The sequence below is a fragment of the Lutra lutra genome, chromosome 11 (genome assembly GCF_902655055.1).
Source record: "Lutra lutra chromosome 11, mLutLut1.2, whole genome shotgun sequence".
NCBI lineage: Eukaryota > Metazoa > Chordata > Mammalia > Carnivora > Mustelidae > Lutra > Lutra lutra.
The window spans coordinates 50121263-50144753 of NC_062288.1; positions in this window are offsets into that span (position 1 = coordinate 50121263).

The window sequence follows — 23491 nt, forward strand, 5'->3', positions numbered from 1 at the left end:
ATAGTGATTCCCCAAATACTGAATTTTCTTTCACTTCTGAGTTTACAGAGGTAATTTCTTCAGAAGTTTGACTGAAGACTGGTTGGCTCAGTCGGTTGAGCTTCTGACTCTTGATTTCTGCTCAGGTCGTGAACTCAGGGCTGTGGGATGAGCCCTACGTGGGGCTGCACACTCAGCAGGGGTCTGCTGGTGATTCTCTCTCTCCTTCTCCCTCTGTCTGTGCACGTGCTCTTTCTCTCTCAAGTCAATAAATAAATCTTAAAAAAAAAAAAAGTTTTGGAAGACAGTGATTTGAGCTAAACTTTAAAACTGGGAACGCTTTTATGTGAGCCCTTAGTCTATTCAGCCTGTAGAATATTCAACTCAACCTCCTCAGCTGTGCAGAGAAAAAAACAAAGATGATAAAAAGTTATGACTCCGAGGGTCCCCACAACTCCTTTAGGGCATTGCTGGGACCAAAGCCCAGGGGTCCTCTAGTCCATCACCTGCTCAGAGTAGCAAGTGGGCAGGATTTGGGATCACAAGATTTCAGTCTGAATCCTGCATCCTGGTGCGTGCTCACAGGATAAGCAGAGATGCCATTTAACTTCCCTGAAACTTCAGTTTCCTTTTCTATAAAAAGGGGTTACTGTTACCATATATAATTGTTTTGAGTACTAAATGAGATTTGAATGAATTAAGAAATGAGAAAGTACCTGGTATATTAGTTTGCTAGATGAGCTGGAACACAGTTCCACAGAGTGGGTGGCTTAGACAACAGAAATTCATTTTCTCAGTTTTGGATACCAGAAGACTGAGATCAAGATGTTGGCAAATTTGATTTCTTGTGAGGCCTCTCCTTGGCTCCTCGATGCCATCTTCTTCCTGCATATTCACACGGCCTTTCTTCTGTGCCAGTGTCCTAATTTGTTCTTATAAGGACACCAGTCATCTTGGATTAGGGCCCATCCTAATGACTTATCTTACCTTACTTACATCTCTAAAGACCCTATCTCCAAATATGGCCATATTCTGAGGTACTGGGTATTATGATTTTAACATGTGAATTTTGAGGGGAGAACTCAGACCATACACTTGGTAATTGAAAACATCTTGCATTTGTTATAATTAATTATAATGGTATCATAATTATTCAACTGTATTCCTGTGCCTGATCTTGTGCCATTAGTATTTGTCATAGTGACCAAAGTATGACAGGGAGAAAGTAATTATTAGAACATACCTTACACACGTCATGATGAGGGTGGCATCCTCAGCATGCATAACTGTCTTGGTGTGAAGCAATGAGGGTTTTGTAGATGGTACCAGTTTTTCTTTTATATTTCATTACTTTTAATAGTGATATCATGTAATCAGTCTTCCAGATTTGCCAAGTAGTGTAAAAATTTATTGTTCATAAATTACTTTATCTTATTTTAAAAATAGACTCCACACCTAGCGTGCAGCCCAACATGGGGCTTGAAATCATGACTCTGAGATCAAGATCTGAGCTGAGATCTAGCGGCAGACGCTTAACTAACTAAGCCACCCACGTGCCCCAATAAATAAACATTTTGATTCCCCAAGTAGGATTTGATATATAAGATAATGTTTGGCAAGTGAAACTACACATGGACCAGTGACCCTAAAATAGGTTATTTAAGTGCATGCTATACATTTGTGTTTTATGCATTTATGTTATCATACTTTTGGAGGCTTTTATTTAAGCAGGTTTTAAAGTAGATTATTTTCTATATTCTAGCAGAATTTGGAGAATTACAACAATAACTAGCAATTACTGAAATCCAGTAGGCACTGAGCATGTGACTATATTACTTCATGTATTCACACATTATTTTGTTTCTTCACCAAATAGTCACTGAACCTATTCGTGTAGCAAATAGCATGCCAGACACTAAAGATAGAAAGGTGAATAAGAAATGGTCAGTTATTGAGGTAGCCAGACATATACATAGAAAATTGTCATTCAGGGCATGGGAAGACATTGTCGCTGTCCTAAGGTTACGTACAATCTGATTGAAAAATGAAGATAGAAACTCACTGAAAATTAACCATCCATGTGAGAATTTCATCCAATAAGGGACAAGTAATTGATATAAACGTTAGCTGTTGTTATTTTAAAGAGAAGGTAGAGATTTCTATCCACTACTATGGTTACAGTGGTAGTGGAAAGCAAGATTTCCAGATGGAGAAAATGAAGATTTTGCAAAATATGTTTGTTGGATATTTTTTGTTTGTTTGTTTATTTGTTGGATATTTAATGGGATGAGGGTATTAGAGTGAGATCTCTCTGGATAGTTCATAGACAATAGGTTCAGAAAGCTGTTTTGAGGCTATGAGCCTGTATCCTCGATGTCACTATAAGGAGTTGAGATTTCACCCTTAAGAGGGAGTATCCTGCAGTGGTAAACAGGACCATTTGTAGATTTAGAGTGATTTGGGTTCAAATCCAGCTTTATGATTATGACATTCTCTACTAAATCCTGCAGATCACTTAAAGTTTCTGTACTTTAGTCATCTCACTTGAAAGTGAAGATAGATAGCATGACCTGCTTTTTTTTTTTTTTTTGCTGCTTTTTTAAAAAAAATTTATTTTTTCAGTGTTCCAAGATTCATTGTTTATGCACCACAGCCAGTCCTCCATGCAATATGTGCCCTCCTTAATAACGACCACCAGGCTCACCCATCCTCCACCTCCTCCCCTCCAAAACCCTCAGTTTGTTTCTCAGAGTCCACAGTCTCTCATGCTTCTTCTCCCCCTCTGATTTCCCCCATCTCACTTCTCTTCTCCATCTCCCAATGTTCTCCATGTTATTCCTATGCTCTACAAGTAAGTGAAACCATATGATAATTGACTTTCTCTGCTTGACTTATTTCACTCAGCATAATCTCTTCCAGTCCTCCATGTTGATACAATAGTTGGATAGTCATCCTTTTTGATGACTATGTAATATTCCATTGTATTTATGGACCATATCTTCTTTATCCATTTATCTGTTGAAGGGCATCTTGACTGTTTTCACAGTTTGGTGATTGTGGCTATTGCTGCTATAGACATTGGGGTACAGATGGCCCTTATTTTCACTATATCTGTATCTTTGGGGTAAATACCTAGTAGTGTAATTGCAGGGTCATAGGGTAGCTCTATATTTAATTTTTTGAGGAATCTCCACACTGTTTTCCAAAGTGGCTGCACCAACTTGCATTCCCACCAACAGTGTAAGAAGGTTCCCCTTTTTCTACAACCTCTCCAGCACTTGTTGTTTACTGTCTTGTTAATTTTGGCCATTCTAACTGGTGTAAGGTGGTATCTCAATGTGATTTTGATTTGAATCTCCCTGATGGCTAACAATGATGAACATTTGTTCATGTGTCTATTAGCCACTTGTCCTCTTTGAAGAGGTGTCTATTTATGTCTTCTGCCCATTTTTTTATATGATTATCTGTTTTTTGAGTATTGGGTTTGAGGAGTTCCTTATAGATCTTATAAACATTGTTAAAATGTTTATACTACCCAGAGCAATCTACACTTTCAATGCTATCCCAATCAAAATTCCACCAGCATTTTTCAAAATCCTAAAATTTGTATGGAACCAGACCCCAAATCACTAAGGAAATGTTGAAAAAGAAAAACAAAGCTGGGGTCATCACGTTGCCTGATTTCAAGCTTTACTACAAAGCTGTGATCACCAAGACAGCATGGTACTGGCACAAAAACAGACATGTAGACCAATGGAATATAGTATAGAGCCCAGAAATTGACCCTCAACTCTATGGTCAAATAATCTTTGCCAAGCAGGAAAAAAATATCCAGTGGAAAAAAGACAGTCTGTTCAATAAATGGTGCTGGGAAAATTGGACAGCTATGTATAGAAGAATGAAACTCAACCATTCTCTTACCCCATACACAAAGATAAACTTGAAATGGATGAAAGACCTCACCGTAAGGCAAGAATCTATCAAAATCCTAGAGGAGAATATAGGCAGTAACTTCTTCGACACTGGCCACGGCAACTTCCTTCAAGACACGCCTCCAAAAGCAAAGAAAGGAAACAAAAGCAAAAATGAACTTTTGGGACTTCATCAAGATAAAAAGCTTCTGCACAGCAAAGGAAACAGTCAACAAAACAAAGAGGCAACCCGCGGAATGGGAGAAGATATTTGCAAATGACACTACAGACAAAGGGCTGATATACAAGACCTGCTTTCTATTACCCATGGAAGATCTTATAAAGTAACTGAGGTAAAGTGCTTCAAATGGTACATAGCACATAGCAGGCTCTCAGAATGTATCACTTGCTTCTCTGAGTTACAGTCATTTAGGTCTCAGTCCATTAACTCCATTTCATAATATTAAGTCAGTGAACTCCCTAACAGCAGAATTTAATTCCTATATAATCTTTGATTGTAGCCCATCATGAGGCTTAGAATTTCAACACACACTGTTGGAAAAATGAAATTGTCATCATAACAACCTCACCAGACACAATTCTTCTAAAAATAAGAAAAATAAATTCAGATGTGTGGATATAATTGACCCACTGACACAAAAGTGATGAGTGGAGGGATGACTGAGAGCCCTCATAATTGCTGATAATTAATTCAATATTCCTTTCTGTCTACCAAGCTGCCTTCTGATGTCAGGAAGTAAAGAGATGAACCTATAAGCAAATGTTAACCTTCCCCCAACCAAATGGAATAATGATGAGCTTTATGTAGAGGAAAATAATAGCTTCTTGTCCTGAAGGACTTGCCCCTCATGGAGGGCTTTTCAAAAATATTTATCTAACTGCAGATCAGGCTGCTGAATAAATATGCTTTTCCTAAACTCTTGCTTGTAGAAATAGACACATAACATTAGTATTTTGACATATAGGATGAGCTGATTGCCGTTTTAGTTATCTTGATGTTTGATGGGGGCTTTTGCATACAAAAATATTTGTTTCCCACTTTGTGGAGTTTAATTGCTATTCAGTGTAGTAAAGGTGATAACTTAAAGCCTAGCTTTTCCTAAATCTACAGGTTTAAGTATAAATTTCAGTAGATTAAATTTACCAGATTAAATTTAATCTGTGGACATCAGGCTGGCTCAGTCATTGGGCATCTGCCTTTGGCTCAGGTCATGGTCCCAGGGTCCTGGTATGGAGCCCCCCCACGCCCCCACCCCGTTCAACAGGAGGCCTGCACTTCCCTCTGCCTGCCGCTCCCCCTGCTTGTATTCCCTCTCTCACTGCATCTCTCTCTGTCAAATAAATAAGTGAAATCTTAAAAAAAACAGATTCAATTAAACAATCACAAATTGAATTTTTCTGTCAATAGATTTAAATTCAGTGGATCAATAACCTCTTTTACAAACTTTGCTAATGGGACTCCCCCAAAATATTTTTAACTACAATTTATAAATTTAATACCAGTACATCTAATTCACTTAAACTTTTAAAATGCCCAATAGGGCAGATTTGCAGACATAATGAGCAAAACCTTTCTAAGCACTTTAGCAATTCTTATAAATATCATAAATAGAAATTACTGGACATTACTTTCAGTTCAATGAACCTTTTAAATATTGCTCACAAACAGTCAACTATATTCTTCAAATTAAGATTCTAATTCTAGGTTATTTTTAATGGGTCACAGACTAATATTTAGATTTGCTAAAATATCAACTTTTCTTATATCTTACAAACACTTAAATAAACACATGAAGGTTATCCCAATACTTTCAAAACTTATTCTTCAACTTCAGACATAGAATTCTTAATCCTGACCTGAGGAATAATTAGATCTGAGGAACTTCATCAGTTTCAGTCTTATTTCCATTCCTTCCAGGGTGAGCAAAGAGAGAGCAGATTTACCTCTCACATGGAGAAAGGTTCCTGGGTCTGAAGTTTGGGGCTATGACATGTATCAAAGACTGCAAAGTCATCATTGACATGTTATATTTAAAGTTGTATGATAGGATGGGTCTCTCAAGGGAAAGTTTTGAGCACACGGCTCAGCACCGAGCCTTGGTAATAATACTTGTCCACTTAGGAAGGTGAAAAAAAAAGCCAAGTTCTCTGCTGTGGTAGTGCATTATCTTCTTGGGTCATGAATACAGTGATTAAACATCCCAGTTTGTCCAGAAGAGTCTCATTTTAGGCCTGTTGCTGAGTATAGTAATTAAAAATATCATCTTCTACTCATTAAAGTAGAAAGTAGAAAGTAGATTTGGATAATTCTTCATATGGTCTAGGTGATAAAATCTATCAATGTTCTCTGTAGGAAAAATGCTCACACACGTTCCTCCTTGGAGGAATCTATTCACCCCAGCTTAAACATTCTTACTCGAGTATTCATATGTCAATTAGCCATCTCAAGGAGCCCACAGCTTTAGAATTTTTTTATTTAGCTCTCTGTACTTGTTTTATAGCACACTTCTTCCTAGTTATCAGAAATGTTATACCTTGTACTCAACTGGAAGGAATCCTAGTCTCGTAGGCCTTCAAGTCTTGCTTTACCTGAATAAAGGCCCACATTTGGAAATCCTTTTAGATCATAGAGGAGATGTGTCTTATAGGAAAGAAGATGTAAAAAATAATATAAAAGTTTGGATAGGCTGGAAACAGGGGTAATTTAAAATATTTATATATATATTTGGATCTCATCATAACTTCTTTAGCCGTATATGAAAGAAGGAGTTCAAATACATTAAGGAGACGTGTCCTTGGCAGTTGGAGTTTGACCTTAGAGTCAATATTGTGACATGACAAATACACTTCTGAGGGTGGGGCCCTGAACAAGCAGAGATGTCCGTTGAAGCTGTCATTCCTCTTGAGGCAAGCGACTTTTTAAAAGCCTAATCCTGCCTTCTGAGATAGCTTTCCTTTGACTTCAGTTCTAGGAAATGTCTTCTGGGAGTTTTTTAAGCTTTCCTCCTTCAAAAACCAATATATCATTATTTTCCTATCCAAAGTGAACAAGCACATTGTCAGGTGGTCATGACTAGAGTTTTCTCTCTTATTATCTGGCTGTCTTTGCCCTGATGTGGCAGGCATTTTGTAAGGGATGGTGATAAATGAACCGCAATATAATATGGAAACAACAAAAATGTTACATATCAATAGTAGCTTGGTAAGTAAAACACATGGTATATTCTATCATAGGATATAATACTTTAAAGTTGGCAAAGTTTTCTTTAACAAGCAAAAAACTTGTTTTAATATTTTAACCTACAGCAGAAAACACTGATTACTGTTAAACAAGAGGCTCACAAAGAAAGTACTATTATGCTTATAATTTTCTCATCTGTCAAGTAATATAAATAACTTTCCAAACCCTCAACATTTTTTGTGCATATAATCAAGTATATAATTGCAAATATATTTGATCTTTCTTGGAAGATCAGAATAATCCTTTTGTGATCTATGATTCCAAATTTGCCTTGAGTGTGCTTGTGTGTGTCTTTTGCATGCCAATGAATTCTGTTATATTTTTTCTCCAAATGGAAGAATTGGTTTCAAAATCTGAGATTGGATAATTTGGGGTTAAAAAAAACCCAACCTTCTCTAATGGTTATTTAAAGAAATGCAGGGGTGCTTGGGTGGCTCAGAGGGTTAAACGTCTGCCTTTGGCACAGGTCATAATTCCAGGGTCCTGGCATGGAGACCTGCATTGGACTCCCTGCTCAGTGGGAAACCTGCTTCTCCCTCTCCCTCAGCTTGCTGCTTCCCCTGCTTGTGCTCTCTTTCTGCCAAATAAATAAATAAAATCTAAAAAAAGAAAGAAAGAAAGAAAGAAAGAAAGAAAGAAAGAAAGAAAGAAAGAAAGAAAGAAAGAAATGCAATCAGGTATTGCTTTCACAAATTAATCTTTTCGGGACACTTTGCAATATCCAATTTTTATGTTTTATCCTTAAAGTACCAATGAAAGAGTAACACGTCCTCGTGTTCTCAGCATTCTTCTATTTGCCTGTGTTTTCCAGGTGACTCATTCTGTAATAACTTTATTCTCAGTCCTCAGCAATAAGTCAGCCCTGAAAGCAAACACAGAACATTTACTTTCTTCCAGATTTCTTTAAGACCTCGTCATCATTTCAAGACTAAGTTCTGTGGTGTTCACCACATTGCATTTTACTTATCTGTCCTTATAGAAAAATATCACATTTGTTTGTTATTTGTAGGCTTTTAGACTCTGCACAATGGGAAAAAATGGGCTCTAATTCTGTGAATATTTAGGATGTAATTTTAGAAGTGAGTCTTAATTACACTTAAACCAGTTTTCTATTATTCTTATTTTTATATTGGATTGCCAAATTAAAAACTTTAAGTAAAAGAAATCCTACCAACTAATCACTGTAAGTGTTAAACCATTTGATGAATTTGGTCAGTTTCCTGAGCCTGTAAAGATAGTTTAAGGGATTTTGAGTGTATTCAGGGCATGAAATGCAGACATACTATAAGGAGGTTTTCATATGGAATCATTCCGGTCATTCTGTTTAAATGATAGAATTAATATTGGGATAGTTTTTGTTTTTTAAGCACCAAACTATGGATAGGAAATTTTTAAAAAATTCAGATGGACACATGGACCTCTTATATATATGACTTAAAGTCTAGTCTTATCTGATTCATTTCACTAGTCCTACTCAGGCTCATTTTATACTGCTTTTAAATGATAATCTTCATTTCCTCAAAGTGATTGCAAAAGATTTTTATGTGACATGTCCAAAGTTTGTATCATCTACAGCTCAGATTGGTTTAGGAAACTGGGGTTAATGGCTTTCTGAAGATGGGGAAAGGAATAAGGCAAAAAAAAAAAAAAATCTGTGAAAATAATTAAAATTTCTGAAATCATATATTTTAATGTATGTCTTAAGTTGTTATTAATGTCTATGGCTGTGATTTCTGAAATTTTTTTAAGGTGCTAATGTAAGCACAATTTTCTCAAAATGTAACAGGCCTCCCATCCTGTGTTGAATATTCTTTTGATTCTTGGTAGTAAATTGGGTGTCATGGTTAGACCATTTTCCCCTTGCAGCCCCATTTGTCACAAGCTTTTCCCGCACAATTTTGTCTATTAGAGTCAATTAGGTAGTTTAGCACTATTGGACTATGGAAAAGTGGAATAAAAGGACTTAAAATGATTGCTTTGGGATTACTAAACTAACCCATGAATTTTAATGCAGGATTTTTTTCTGCAAAATTACTGTCGTAAATAAAAATAAAATTTTTTATTTCTATTGGCTTTGGGTGTTACTTTTGTAACCATTTCAAATTGAATACCTTACTGAATTTTGGCAAAGGTGCCTCCCTTTGTTGACTAACTACATGTTCTGAGCTAGATTAAACCAGAGATCTCTTATGAAGTAATATAATATTTATTCTGGCATGTGATGCAAGAAAGACTAAACCTAAAAAGAACTAATCCCCAAAGCATATTGTACTGGAAACAATGGTACATCCTCCAACATCCTTCCACTAGGAAGCCCTGCAGGTGTCAGTGGACCAACAGATCAAGCCAGCTCACAGTCCAAAACAAAAAAAAATGACAGCTCTCAGAGGGAGCTTTGCAAACCATTATGAGTTTCTGATTCTGTGTCCATTTTCCGTTTTGGAAGGCACCCTGGAGGAACATTTCAGGTTAGGAGATAATGCAACAAAGATGTATTATGCTCAGAAGAAGGACATTACTGATGCAAAAGTGGTGCCCAGGGTGTCACTGGATGCTAGCTTATTGCCAGGGGCTGGGTAAGTAGAAAGAGTTTAATATTTTCTTTCCAACATGGGTCTGCATCAAAGATATGGCTACAAAAATGCATTGTTTAGTCTGTCTGGTTATCTAAAGTCCAAGAAAAAAGTAAATCTAGGGTCATATATCTGTACTCAGTGCTTATTACAAAAGGAGAAGAAAAGGGACAGTGCTGCCTCTACCTTCTGGTAAGACTCAGAAGACCGCTGGGCCTTCTCTGGACCCTCAGTGTCTGTCTCAGCAACTCAACTTGCTGTCCTCAAGCCTCCTCTTCCAAGGATGCCTGTGTATTCACTAGACACAGCACTATGTTACAACAAGAAGTTGTGTAAACCCCAACTGAGTCGGGATCCTCCTATGTTGTTCCTTTGTCAGTATCATTCCCCTGGGGCTCTGAAGAGAATTATTGTGCTTTCTCATTGCTAGAATTGGGGCAGAGCGCTGCCCTTTGACATCTTAGAAAAGTTCCTTTTTATAAAATGTAAATGGAATCATTCCAGGTTTTCCTGGAAGGCAGCAGGGTGATGGTCCACTTTCACACCACAGTTCATGGATATGGTATGCTCTAATTGTTTGTGAATGGTGTTATTTTTCCCTTCTAGAAGCTTAATTGAGTTCTTTATTGGTCCTCCTGTTTATAGCATTATACCATTATTGTTTCTTTCCTCTTAAATATTTCTTGAAACCTATGTATTTGAATTGGCAGTGCTATACAAAACTTTTATTTGTTTTCCTTGTTGACTCTCCGTTGGGGAGCCTTTTTTTTTTTTTATAGAAATCTATATCTTTACTTGTGAACTCATCTTCCACTGGGATGATTTTTCTGTAGGAATCCAATTGCTCGGTTGTAGATAAATTTCTATAGAGAAGTTCTGAGTTTGTGTGTGGCAGGTGCCTGAGTAGTATCTTTGGTGAGGGCAATTTTTATGTTATTCTCCTCTAGAAGATTCCAGCACAATGGGGATAGCGTAAACTTCATTTCCATACCCACACGTAGGATAGGCGAAGAGCTTTGCTTTTTCACAAGACCACATTTGTTTTATTTTAACTTCCTTTACTAGGTCTCTGCAAAGACAAGTTGCTTTCCTGTGTTTCTTGGCCGGAGGGTGGAATTTTCTAGCCCCCTTTCTCCAGGGCCCTAGTTTCAGGAGGCTCTCTCTCAATTTTTGCTCTCTGTCTTGAACCAAAGTCACTTTTCCTGAATGATTTGGCACTGTCTGAAACTGTCAGTTGGAGACGAGTGGGGTATAAAAGCAACCTGCTACATTCAGGTCTGAATTGATTTGTGCTTATGGATGCTCTTGTGATTACTTTTTCCTCAGCATTTGCTTGAAGTAATAGAGGATCCAGTGGCACAGTGTAGAGAATGTTGTCTGAGGGGTGATTATTGCCATGGTGATGAGGGAGTGTCTTTATTTAAGGTCCTGGTGGAGCCAGCTCTAGACTTTACTCATTGATTGATGAGAGGGAGACTAAGGAAGGGAAGCAGGTTAGGAGGGGAGCTGGCAGGAAGCCTGGGATGAGCCAGGTGGTAATTACAAATGTTCTGTGCAGCAGATGGGGACCAGATAGAGACATGTTTGGGGTGGGGAAAATGACGATACTATGTAATTCTTTCTGGAGGGTTAGAAGAAGGCCTCTATTTCCTGCTTTTGTATATTTATTCTCAGAATGAGAAGTGATAATGTTCAGGATATGTGTGCCCCAGTGTAAACATCTAAGAAAGTAAGCTAATGGGATAGAGGGTGAGTTCGCATATTTCCTAGGATGTGTGTCTTTACTCCAAGAACACTCAGTCTTTAGTATTAATCATGTTCTTAATATATCTAATATACTCTCCAGGAGCATATGTGTGTGTTCATATGTGTATATATAGACATATATATGCATATTTATGTGTGTGTATATGACTTTATCTATTTCCATATCTATGTACATATGAAGTGCATAAGTATTTTTGGTGGTAATGAATCATTAACAAAAGTGAAGGAAACTTCATTCAATCAAAAAGTAATTGTGATATGCCACCATTTCCAGGTACTTTTATAAGCATAGGAATACATTAGTGATTAAAGTAGCAAAACTCTTGGCCTCATGAAATTGATGTTCTAGTGCGGAAAGGCTGACAATAATTAAAATAAGTTAGCCAAACATATAGCGTGTTAGATAGAGGTAAGCCGGTTAGAGGAAAGCAGAGCAAGTGATGGGACATGGAGCATGGGTGGTGGGACTCTGCAATTTTATTATTTTATTTGATTTTTAATTAACATATAATGTATTACTTGCCCCAGGGGTACAGGTCTGTGAATCATCAGGGCCTCTGTAATTTTAAATCAGCTGTTTAGGGAAGACCCCACAGAGTACCAGGTGAGGGTACCAGCCAGGCAGAGGCAAGACCAAGGGCAGAAGTGCTGAGGAAGGAGCCTCCATGGAGTGGAGGAGGCCAGCTGGCTGGAGCTGGGTGCACGAGGAGGAGAGAGTGGGAGACAAAGCCCGAGAGACCCCAAGGGGCTGAGGAAATTTCCTGATGCAGCAGAAGGCACCATGTCCAGTCTCCATGGAACTGAGAACACTGGGCAACAGCCCTGGGATGTTTGGGTGAATGAATTCTTTAGATTAAAGGGCGGAGCAAAGTTCTGGGTGGGTGTTGGAGAGGGTACGTTTTGTTCCCAGGGTTCGCCCTAGGAATGGCAGAGCACGGGAAGGTTCTCCCTGAAAGCCACGACACTTCCTGTTTCAGTAGGCTGGGCCTGTCTTGCGTCCCTGCAGCACTGCCTCGGGATTCTTGCTCTGCAGTGACAGGAGTCATCTGATAAGCCTGTCCCTGCCTTGGTCCTGGATCCTGGCTGATATTAGTTTCAGGTTGTCACCCACTTCACGTCCTTAGAATGCTGGAGGATAAACTTCCTTTCAGACTCAATGAGAACCTAATTTGAGTCCGTGCACCTAGAAATTTACTTTTGTGTTTCGTTGCATGTATGGACTTGTGCTAGTTCCCTCAGGGAGGTGCAAAGAGGAAGGAGACACTCAACCTGCTCTCGGGGAGTTTACTGTTTAAAGCAGGGATGGGAGAGGAAAGACACTTGCCCAAACAGTCACAGATTCTAATGACAGAATTTCAGGGATGGTTACCCACAGTATGCAAGATGTCTTTTGGGAGGGAAGATGTACTGGTAATTTTTAAAACATAAAAACATAAGCAACTCTAAAAACTGGTCTACATGGAGCTGTGGTCAACAGGGCCCTGCATCAGCCTGGGTGGTGGACAGCCCTGCAGGGCAGCAGGAGGCCGTGTTCTGAGCATGGGACATGAAGACAGTTCTTGGGTTGGAATCCTTGTTATTACCTGAGGGACCATAGGTAACTTACTAATCTTTCTGTAGTTTGGTTTCCTCATGGTAAACTAGGGATAAAATAGTAGCTACTGTACAGAGTATTTTAGAAGGAAAAAAAATGAGCTCATATCCCTAAGGTACTAAGAACAGCAGCTGAAACACAGCAAGGCCTTTGCCAAGGTTTCATGTGATCCCAAGCAGCAGAGTCCTTCCTCCTTCCCCTTTTCAAACCGTTACTCCTCTCTAATTACACTATCTTCATGGACAACATTTATTGCATAGACAAATAGTACAAGTCTTGCTCTATTAATAATAATCCAGAGGTTTTCAAGAGATAAATACATGGAGAGAACTTATAGGCCTTGGGGGGAAGTTCTTAATTCCCCCAATTGTTATGCATGACAGAAATTTCTGGAAAATTTAGCTTCTAGAATTTAACTTTTTTTTTTTTTTTTTTAAGTAGGTTCTATGCCCAGTGTGGAGCCCAACCCATGGGCTCTAGCTGAGCTTAGGAGTCAGATGCTTAACTGACTGAGCCACCCAGGTGCCCCCAGAGTTTAACTTTTATGGATGTTATACATAGTCTCTCTGAGGGGTGGTGGAAAATAAAGACTGAAAACAGCCATAGGGAAGCAGCAGAGGGACATTGGTGAAAGTGTTTTCCTTGGCAAGAAGGTGAAGTATCTTTTCTTGAGCAGCAGGGAGACATTGGTGGGGGAGAGGGTAGCCAATGAAGCTCGGTGTGATTTGTTTTCATCTCCTTTGCCAATAAGAGATGGTTTTGTCTGCTTAGGCGAATTCAGGAATTGGAGAAGGAAAAGATTCTTTCATTCATCCCAAGTCAAAATCCACTTACCAGAATCAAGGTAACTTGCAGAATCTACGTATTAGGGGTGAAGTACAAGACGTGAGTGGGATAAGACACAAATAAGAACGTAGAAAGTAAGGGTCAGCAAGGGCCCAGCTGAGGGCAGAGCATGACTTAGAAGTAATCTCAGACAGCTGCCACTTTTAGAAGAACACGTTGAGGGGCGCCTGGGTGGCTCAGTGGGTTAAGCCTCCGCCTTCAGCTCAGGTCATGATCTCAGGGTCCTGGGATCAAGCCCCGCATCGGGCTCTCTGCTCAGCCGGGAGACTGCTTCCCTTCCTCTCTCTCTGCCTGCCTCTCTGCCTACTTGTGATCTCTGTCTGTCAAATAAATAAATAAATAAATAAATAAAAGAAGAACACGTTGCTTTGGAATTCAACAACTCACACCGCAGGAGCTGGGCTGTTGCAATTCACTCTTACTGACTTCACCTGTGTGTTTTTCACCCAAGGTTTTTCATTTCCTGGAATTTTATCTTCTCTCTCTCTCTCTCTTTTTTTTTTCAGAATTTTACATTAGTATGAGATAAGCTGAGAGCATATTTCATGGATAATTTAGCAGATACTTGGGGTAAGGGAAAAAAGATTGAAAATAGGGAAAGAAGAATTTCTTTTATATTAAATAATGCAGTAATATTTATTGTAAGCACTAGATTCATATTTTATCTGAGCCTTTTTTCCCCCCTGCTAGGATTAATTCTTCTTTGCACAATTATCCTTTGGGGATAAAATTTCTAAAAAACTGAAAGTGTCCAACTTGATGATTTCCTTCTCACTTGACTGATAGAGTAAGGCTAAAGTTGATGTTATGCTTGGTCACTCATGTATGGCTTGGGACCTCAGCTTCTTCATTTCTAAGAAGAATATGATAGTAATGAACTAATTTGGGTTGCTAGGAGGAAGATAAACAGGAAAATTGTAAAGGGTTGGCTAAATATTAAATACTATACAAATACCTTTGCTGCTGCTATTCAGGAAGAACTCATGACCTTTAGATAAAGTTTATTAAATTTCTGAGGGGAAAAAAATGAATAAACAACAAAGCAGGCATTTGCAGTTGGAAATCAGTCCCCTGGTACTTTACTGATAAGTAAACTGGTTTTCAGTTATATTTTTCCTTTTGAGGAAATGCACACACTTGAGTAACGTGATTTTATGAATAGTCCTAGTCTCATGAAACAGGAGGCCATTTTTATAGAGAAGGAGGCTGGAGCAAAGAATATAAAAGACTTGATAAGGACCAGCAATATGGTAGGCTAGAGGGAAAATTCACATGAACATCTGTTTCTGTAGGTAATGAGTCACTTATTCCAGGATTCAACCACCGTTGCACCAAGAACAGCTCCTAGTACCTAGTTGGTGTTCAATGAAGTGTTTATGGCTTGAGTGGATATTGTTTCCAACACATCCTACGGTACGACCAACAGTGTGTTAAACAGTGTGAAATACGCTCATGAATGGATTGGTTCATGACTGTGGGTTTCATGTGTGTCTTAGCACCCTAATCCTGAGGTCATAGTCCACAAGTAGAATAAGCAGTGGTCTGGGTGTCTGGGTGGAGTGAAAAGCAATCTCTTTCCTCAGCATTGCATGTGAAGATCACGTTTACATTCATTTTCTTTCTTGACCCCATGAGGTAAAAAGAATAGGTATGTGTTCCATTTTCCTGAGGAGGAAAATGAAATAGGTTACATCCCTGCCTGATGGGTTATGACTAGTACTTTGCCAGAAATTAGTTTGGCTAGAAATGAAGTCTGCTGATTCATACCCTCATGTTTTTTTCCTTCCTAAAAAAGATTCTCAGGTAAAAACAAGCTAATGAACACACAAGTAAAATTTGAGGGTCAGTCCCTTAATAAAAGGATCACAGTACCAAGAGCTTCTGTTAAGTAAAAACAAATTGCATAGAAGAGGTCTGTATTAATAGAATAGAATTTTTATGTCATATTGGTTGGAACAATAGAGATAGGAAATACTATGTACCAGTCTCAAAGTGCTTTACAAATAGTCATCACTTTAATCATCACAATGACTCTATGAAGTAGGTACCACAAATATTCCTTGCTGTCAAATTTATTTTGTGTTTGGATAGCAAAGTTGGATAACAAGGGATATGATACTAGCAAGATCAATTTGGTTCCTGATTTTCGGACAGCAAATAGTGGGAGTTTCGATAGGAAGGGATTTATTTAAATTTATTCAGTTCCTAAATTTAAATAATAAGGGTGCCCATCTTATTCTCTTTACTCTGGGGGAAATAGAGGCCAGGGAATATGAAATAACTTGCCTGAGGCCACCCAGCTAGTCGGTTGAGTGTTGAACCTAGGACTCAAATCCAGAGTCGTGTGAGTTCTTTTACCATCATATGCTCTCTTCCACTAGGATGTCCAGTTGGGACCCAGGAAATTTAGGATCATAAGTGTTGAATAGAAAAGCAAAAGGAGCAGAACAAGAGATAATAGAATATGAGTTCAGGGTGTGGGGTGAGAAGGGAGAACAGCTCCGTGATGTGGGTGGGTAAGTTTTGGCCAAACAACATCAGCTTACCTGTGCCTTTATTTTAAAATCTGGGAAGCAGGGGTTGCCTGTGTGGCTCAGTTGTTGAGTGTCTGTCTGCCTTCAGCTAAGGTCATGATCCCAGGATCCTGGGATCAAGCCCGACATCGGGGCTCCCTGCTCGGCGGGAACGTTTCCCTCTCCCACTCCCCATGCTTCTGCTCTCTACCTCACTGTGTCTCTCTGTCTGTCAAATAAATAAATAAAATCCTAAAAAAAAAAAAAAAAAAGAAACCTGGGAAGTGGGAAAAAAACAAAAAAACCAAAAAAACAACAACAAAAAAGCCTTGTGTCTAAAATAGCTGCTGCCCAGAAGTCTTACTTATCCTAATGTCATTAAAAGAGTGATTAACCCCCTGGAATCAGCGCCCACTCCTCTTGATGTCTTTCTGTGCATCTGTCTGGAATTCCAGCTCGGAGGCATATGCCGAATGGGTTCTGCTTCATTCAGCAGGTTGTGCCAAACTCCCACATTTTTATTAGTGCTCTGTTTCCTAATGATACTAGGTGGACATTACTGCCAAGAGACATTCCTAGGGAAAGTGGTTTTATAGTCAAAAAAGTTTAGAAATGACTGCATTATATGGTGCCTTTGGCGTGTTGCCCATGAGCCTATTAAAGACATTAGGAAGTTCCACGGGAAGGAGGTCTATTGAACTTCACCTAACCAAGCTTTTTTCCAAACTCTCTGATCAAGTAAAATTTGTAAGGGGTTTTATGGTTGCTGTTATTTGCATAATATCTATTAACATTCCATGGAACAAACTTCATGAAATCTTGCAATAGTATAAAAACATGTTTTATCAAAATAGATATTTTATAGCATCAGACTACCGCTCAGTTGATAGGATAACGCGCAACCTGTTCCTGGAAAGCTAGAGGTACTTACACATTTCCGTGTCCATATGCTTCTGTGTGCACAAAGTTCTTTTAGAAACATCCTACCGTTTGACTCTTAAAACTGTTGTTGGAGAAAGTAGTGCAGCTCTCTTTACCTCCCTGGACGTCAGGAAAATTATGGCTTAAAAGGGTGGGCTTGCTCTAACGCCTCGCACCTCTAGAGCTATGCTGAAGGCTGTCACTTTATTTCACAAATGTGCTGAATTCCTGCTGGGGGTACTTGTGATTTCAGTTGTATTTTTCATCCTGGTGACTGGTTTGCCTTGATCTGTCAACATCCTTTGTGTGGTGGTTCCCACTAATAGTCAATTATCTGACTATGTGGAAACATAGTAAAATTAATAATAATAATAATAATAATAATAATAATAATAAATAACATCTGACTGATGTAGAAAGAGAAGTTTATGGCCATGAAGCTGAAAATAGAAAAATAAATGTTCTATGAGAGAGCAGCAATATTAATGTGTGTTCTCTACAGTTGAAATAGCTCGATATCACTAATACACTAACTTTTTTTTTTAACACACTAAAAATTTTACAAAGATTGGTCGTTGTGAAATTGTGTTATCTTTCAGAAAAAAATAGTCTACATTGAGTACTAACCCAGAGCCAACAGGAATTATAAATATTATATTCCTCAAACAATCAGGGCTAGAGATTTATCTCTAAAATATTTTCGGTAGGATCATGGAATTTTACATTTGGAAATGATTTTACAGATCAATTGCTCTAGCTTCTTTACTTTGCAGATGGGGAAATAGGCTCAGAGGAGTGAGGGATTCCATCAGATACTTATTGCTTTAGCACAAGACTAGGCAAGATCTCAGTTGTCTCACTCTTTAAGAAAAGGCTGCCTGTTACATGAAAGATGGTGAGGGGAATTTTCAGGGCCAGATTTAGGTCGCTTTTGACATGCAAGTGTATCAAAAACCCTCAAGAAAGTGAATAGAAACCTAGTTGCTGCGTCAGAATCTGTCTATAAGACTCATCTTGGGATGCCTGACTGTTTTTCTTGGTAGAACATGTGACTCTTTACCTCAGAGTCATGAGTTCAAGCCCCACATTGGGCATGGAGCCTACTTAATAAAATTAAAAATTAGAAATAAATGAAGACTTAGCCCTTTGATTGTCCCCTTATGTCCAGAGGCATTTGAATGCCTGCTACCCTACAATTTGGAGAATTCACATACATGTTTGATTCCTGCATAAAGAGAGCTGAAGAAGCTCATCTATGTGAGAACCTATCAGGGTAGTTTGATGACTCCCTCTCTTACTTCATGGTGGCCATAAAGATTTTTCTTTTGTTCTTTTGGGTGTCCATGTAGTCATTCCACTCTGGCTACACAACCTTTAGGTTGCCTTTGAGTCTGTGATTATAATTCCTGTCGGCAATTTTTCTCACGCCTAACCTCAGGATTTCTCCTGATATCTTCTCCTAATGCAAACACTGTGAAGTAGTGAAAAAACAATTTTTGGATAAAAAATTCTCTCCACAGTCACAGTTTGACTGAGTGGAGACAGACAGATACAAGTTAGGCTTCTGGATTGGACACTTGTGAATGAGATAATATGCTTCCAGAACTTGTTTTAACAAATTATTTTTAAAGATTTTATTTATTTGACAGACAGAAATCACAAGTAGGCAGAAAGGCAGGCAGAGAGAAAGGAGAGGCAGGCTCCCTGCTGAGCTTGATATGGGGCTTGATCCCAGGACCCTGGGATCATGACCTGAACCGAAGGCAGAGGCTTTAGCCCACTGAGCCACCCAGGTGCCCCCCAGGACTTGTTTTAAAGATTAACAGTAATTTTACAAGATACCTGGTAATGTAGGTATGGAAGAGGAGCCCAATGAATGGAAGATACCAGTATTAATAATATTAGATGCAGGACTGTCTCTTTGAAAAGCCGGCACATCAGTATAGCTGACAGCTTTTGACAACATGCAATATAAGAAAAGCTATTAGGTATGTGTATGAGGGAGGGGAATAGGGTACAATTCAGGGTAGTCCAAGTGCCCCGATCTTGTGATCTTGCTTGATCCAAGGCTATATTAACTCTTTGGGAAAATGGGCCTCTTGGTCTTCAAATCATCAGCCTTATATATTGTTTTTCTCAAAAACAAATTTTGATGACTATTGAGTCCAAGACTGTAATGGCTGTTAGAGGAGCCCATTGAGTATAAACCAATGTGTTATAATCAGTAGCCACATTATAGGGAAGCTGAAGCTGGGGGATAGCTTTGTATTGATGAAGAACACAACTAAACCATTAACAATTTTTACCCAACTCTAAATTCTAGAAGAATAAGAATTTCCCACTCTGTCTTCCTGTACATTACTTAAACTTCTTTTTAATTCCAATTTTTTATTTCAATTCTAGCTAGTTAACATATATGGTAAAATTGGTTTTAGGTGTAGAATTTATTGATTCATTTCTTACATGTGATACCCAGTGCTTATCACAAAAGTGCCCTCCTTAATGCCCATCATTTACCTATGTGGCCCATCCCCCACCCATGTCCCTCCATCAACCTTCAGTTTGTTCTGTGTAATTAAGTGTTTCTTGTGGTTGTTTCTCTCTCTCTCTCTCTCCTTTTCACTTTCCTATGTTCATCTGTTTTGTTTCTTGAGTTCCACATATGAGTGAAATCATATGGTGTATCTTTCTCTGACTGAATTACTTCAGTTAGTAGAGTACACTCTAGTTCCATCCACAGTTGCAAAATGGCAAGAGTTCATTCTTTTTGATGACTGAGTAATATCGCATATATAGCACATCTTCATCCATTTGTTGGTCAATGGATATTTGGACTCTTGCTATAATTTAGCTATTGTTGATAATGCTGCTATAAGCATTGGGGTGCAAGTGCCCCTTTTGAATCAGTATTTTTGTATCCTTTGGGTATTTGGGTATCCTAGTAGTACAACTGCTGGATTGTAGGGTAGTCCTGTTTTTAACTAGTTCAACATTTCTAGAATTCCATTTGAGTTATCCATAGTATTTCTGAGTGTATCTGTTTATATTTTCTAGTTGTAGCTCTAAGTATTAAGTTATATATACATAACAAGTTTACTGCCATTAGTATTTTACCAACTTGAGTAAAGGGGATAAACTTTACTTCCCTCTGAGTCCCTTTACCTTCTTTTAATATAATAGTCTTAACATATTTCCTTTACATATCTTCAGCACTACATGCTATATTACAATTTTTGCTTCAGGCATCAAACATAATTGGGAAAACTCAAGAGAAGAAAGCACATCCATTGCATTTATCCAATGCTTATTTTTTATATTCTTCCTTCCTTCTTGAAATTCCTAGGTTCACTCTTTTAACATTTGCATTGTTTTAAGGGTTTTCTTTAGCCATGCTTTTTAAAAAATATTTTATTTATTTGTTTATTTGGAGAGAGAGAGAGAGACAGCAAGAGAGGAAACACAAGCAGGGGGAGTGGGAGAGGGAGAAGCAGGCTTCCTGCAAAGCAGGAAGCCTGAAGTAGGGCTCAAATGCAGGGCTCAATCCCAGGACCCTGGGATCATGATCTGAGCCGAAGGCAAATGCCTAGTAACTGAGCTACCCAGGTGCCCCTTCTTTAGTCATTCTTTTAGAGTAGGTACTGGCAAAAGGTTCTCAAATTCTCAAGTTTCCTTTACTGGACAATGTCTCGATTTCCATTTAATTCCTGAAGGATATCTCATGGAATACAGGATCCTGGGTTCACAGTTTTGTTTTGTTTTGTTTTTATTTCTTTCAACATTTGGAAAGTGTCCCCTTTCTCTAGCTTCCAGGGTTTCTGATGAGAAATCTGCTGTCATTTCAATTGTTTTATCCCTATAAATAGATACAATAATGTGCCATTTCTCTGTTGTCAAGACTTTGTCTTTAGTTTTCAGAAGTTTCGTTATCATATGTCTTGCTATGGATATCTCTGGGTTTATCCTGTTTGGATTCTGTGGGTTTATAGTCTATTGCCAAACTTGGAATTTGTCAAGTATTACTTTTTCAAAGACTTTCAATCCCAAAGGTTTTTCTGTTTTCCTTCCAAAATATTGGTGACATGAATGTTAAATCTTTTGTTATAATTCTGCAGGTCCCTGAGACTGTGTTCATTTTTTTTTTTTTCAACATATTTATTCTCTGTTGTTCAGATTGATTTTCTCCCCTTCTCTCTTCAAGATTATTGATTTTTGTGTTTCTCTCTACTCTGCTAGCGAGTCGACCCATTTCTTTTTTTTTCCTTTGTTTTTAGAATTCTGTCTTTTTTTTTAAATTTTATTTTTTTATAAACATATAATATATTTTTATCCCCAGGGGTACAGGTCTGTGAATCGCCAGGTTTACACACTTCACAGCACTCACCATAGCTCATACCTTCCCCAGTGTCCATAACCCCATCCCCCCTCTCCCAACCCCCCTCCCCCCATCAACCCTCAGTTTGTTTTGTGAGATTAAGAGTCACTTGTGGTTTGTCTCCCTCCCAATCCCATCTTGTTTCATTTACTCTTCTCCTACCCCCTTAACCCCCCATGTTGCATCTCCTCTCCCTCATATCAGGGAGATCATATGAGTAGACCCATTTCTTAAAAAATTCAGTTGTGGGGCACCTGGGTGGTTCAGTGGGTTAAAGCCTTTGCCTTTGGCTCAGGTCATGATCTCAGGGTCCTGGGATTGAGCCCTGCATCAGGCTCTCTGCTCAGCAGGGAGCCTGCTTCCTTTCCTCTCTCTCTGCCTACTGCTCTGACTACTTGTGATCTCTGTCAAATAAATAAATAAAATCTTAAAAAAAATTCAGTTGTGTTTTTCCATTTAAAATTTCTTCATGTCTTCTCTTTCTTTGCTAGACTTTCCATTTTTTTTCATTTATTTCAAGTATATTTGCAATTGTTCATTGAAGTATTTTTATGATGACTCTTTTAAACTCTTTGATAATTCCAACATTAGTATCATCACACTACTGACATCTATTGATTATCTTTTTTTCTCATTCAAGTTGAGATTTTCTTAGGTCTTGGTATGATGAGTGTTTTATTTTTCTAATAGATCTTGGATATTTTTGGTATTATGCTATGAGATTCTGGTCTTACTTAAATCTGTTTTCTTGGTGACACATCTGATACCATATGGATGAGGGAAGTGGGGAGCCATCTCCTTACTTCTCAGTGGTGATAGAAATCCAACTTTTCCACTCAACATCTGTTAACACAATCTTTAGGGTTGAGGACCTTGTTACTGCTGTGTAGGGGTGGGACTTCAGACTTCCCACTGCCTCCAGTGGTAACATCCTGCCTGGGAAATGAAGGGGTACCTCATTACTCTTCCCTACATAGCCTTTACTGACAACCCAAGGGTAGAGAGATGGGAAGATGGGTGAAAGTCCTCACTTCCCTCTTGTTCTTCTTGATACCATCTCACCTGGGAGAGATGCCACATTATCACCAAATGGTGATAGAAGTCTTGGCTTTCTGCTTAGTCTTTGCTGACAATGGTGATAGGGAAGATACAGATTTTCCCATAGAGTTTGGCTAGAGGAGATTGTTACTGTCTAAAAGTTTTTATGTCTTGCTGGATTGTTCCTTTCCTGGTCTTCTGACTAGAAGAGCAGGTTTTTCTTGGAGCTTATTTTGTGTGTATTCATTAGTTGTTTCAGGTTGCCAACTTCTTCTTGACCACATTTAGGATGTTTGAGGCAAGAAGAAAACCCAGGGAACCCAATACAGTGCCATTCTTTGGGTCTCAAGTTCTCAATCTGGTTTGTTTTCTTTCTGTCTTGAGAGGCTCTCTCTCTCTTGGTCTCTCGCTGTCTCTTTCTATTTTTAAAATATAACATCCATAGTTTATAGCTGTACTTAGCAAGAGAAATAAGAGAAGCACAGATACTTTATCCTGTCCCCAATTGGAAGTTCAGAATGAGATCTTTATTCTTGGATAGACCAAATAGCTCAGCCTAAGACTAAAGCTTAGAATTAGGCAGAAATAACACAAAAAACTGAAACAGTGTCATTCTCACCCATTGAGAGTCAACTCTGTGCCAAGAACATACAATTATTTGTTTCTAATACTCACAATACCATCATAAGGCAATTAGTATTCCAGTTTTATAGAT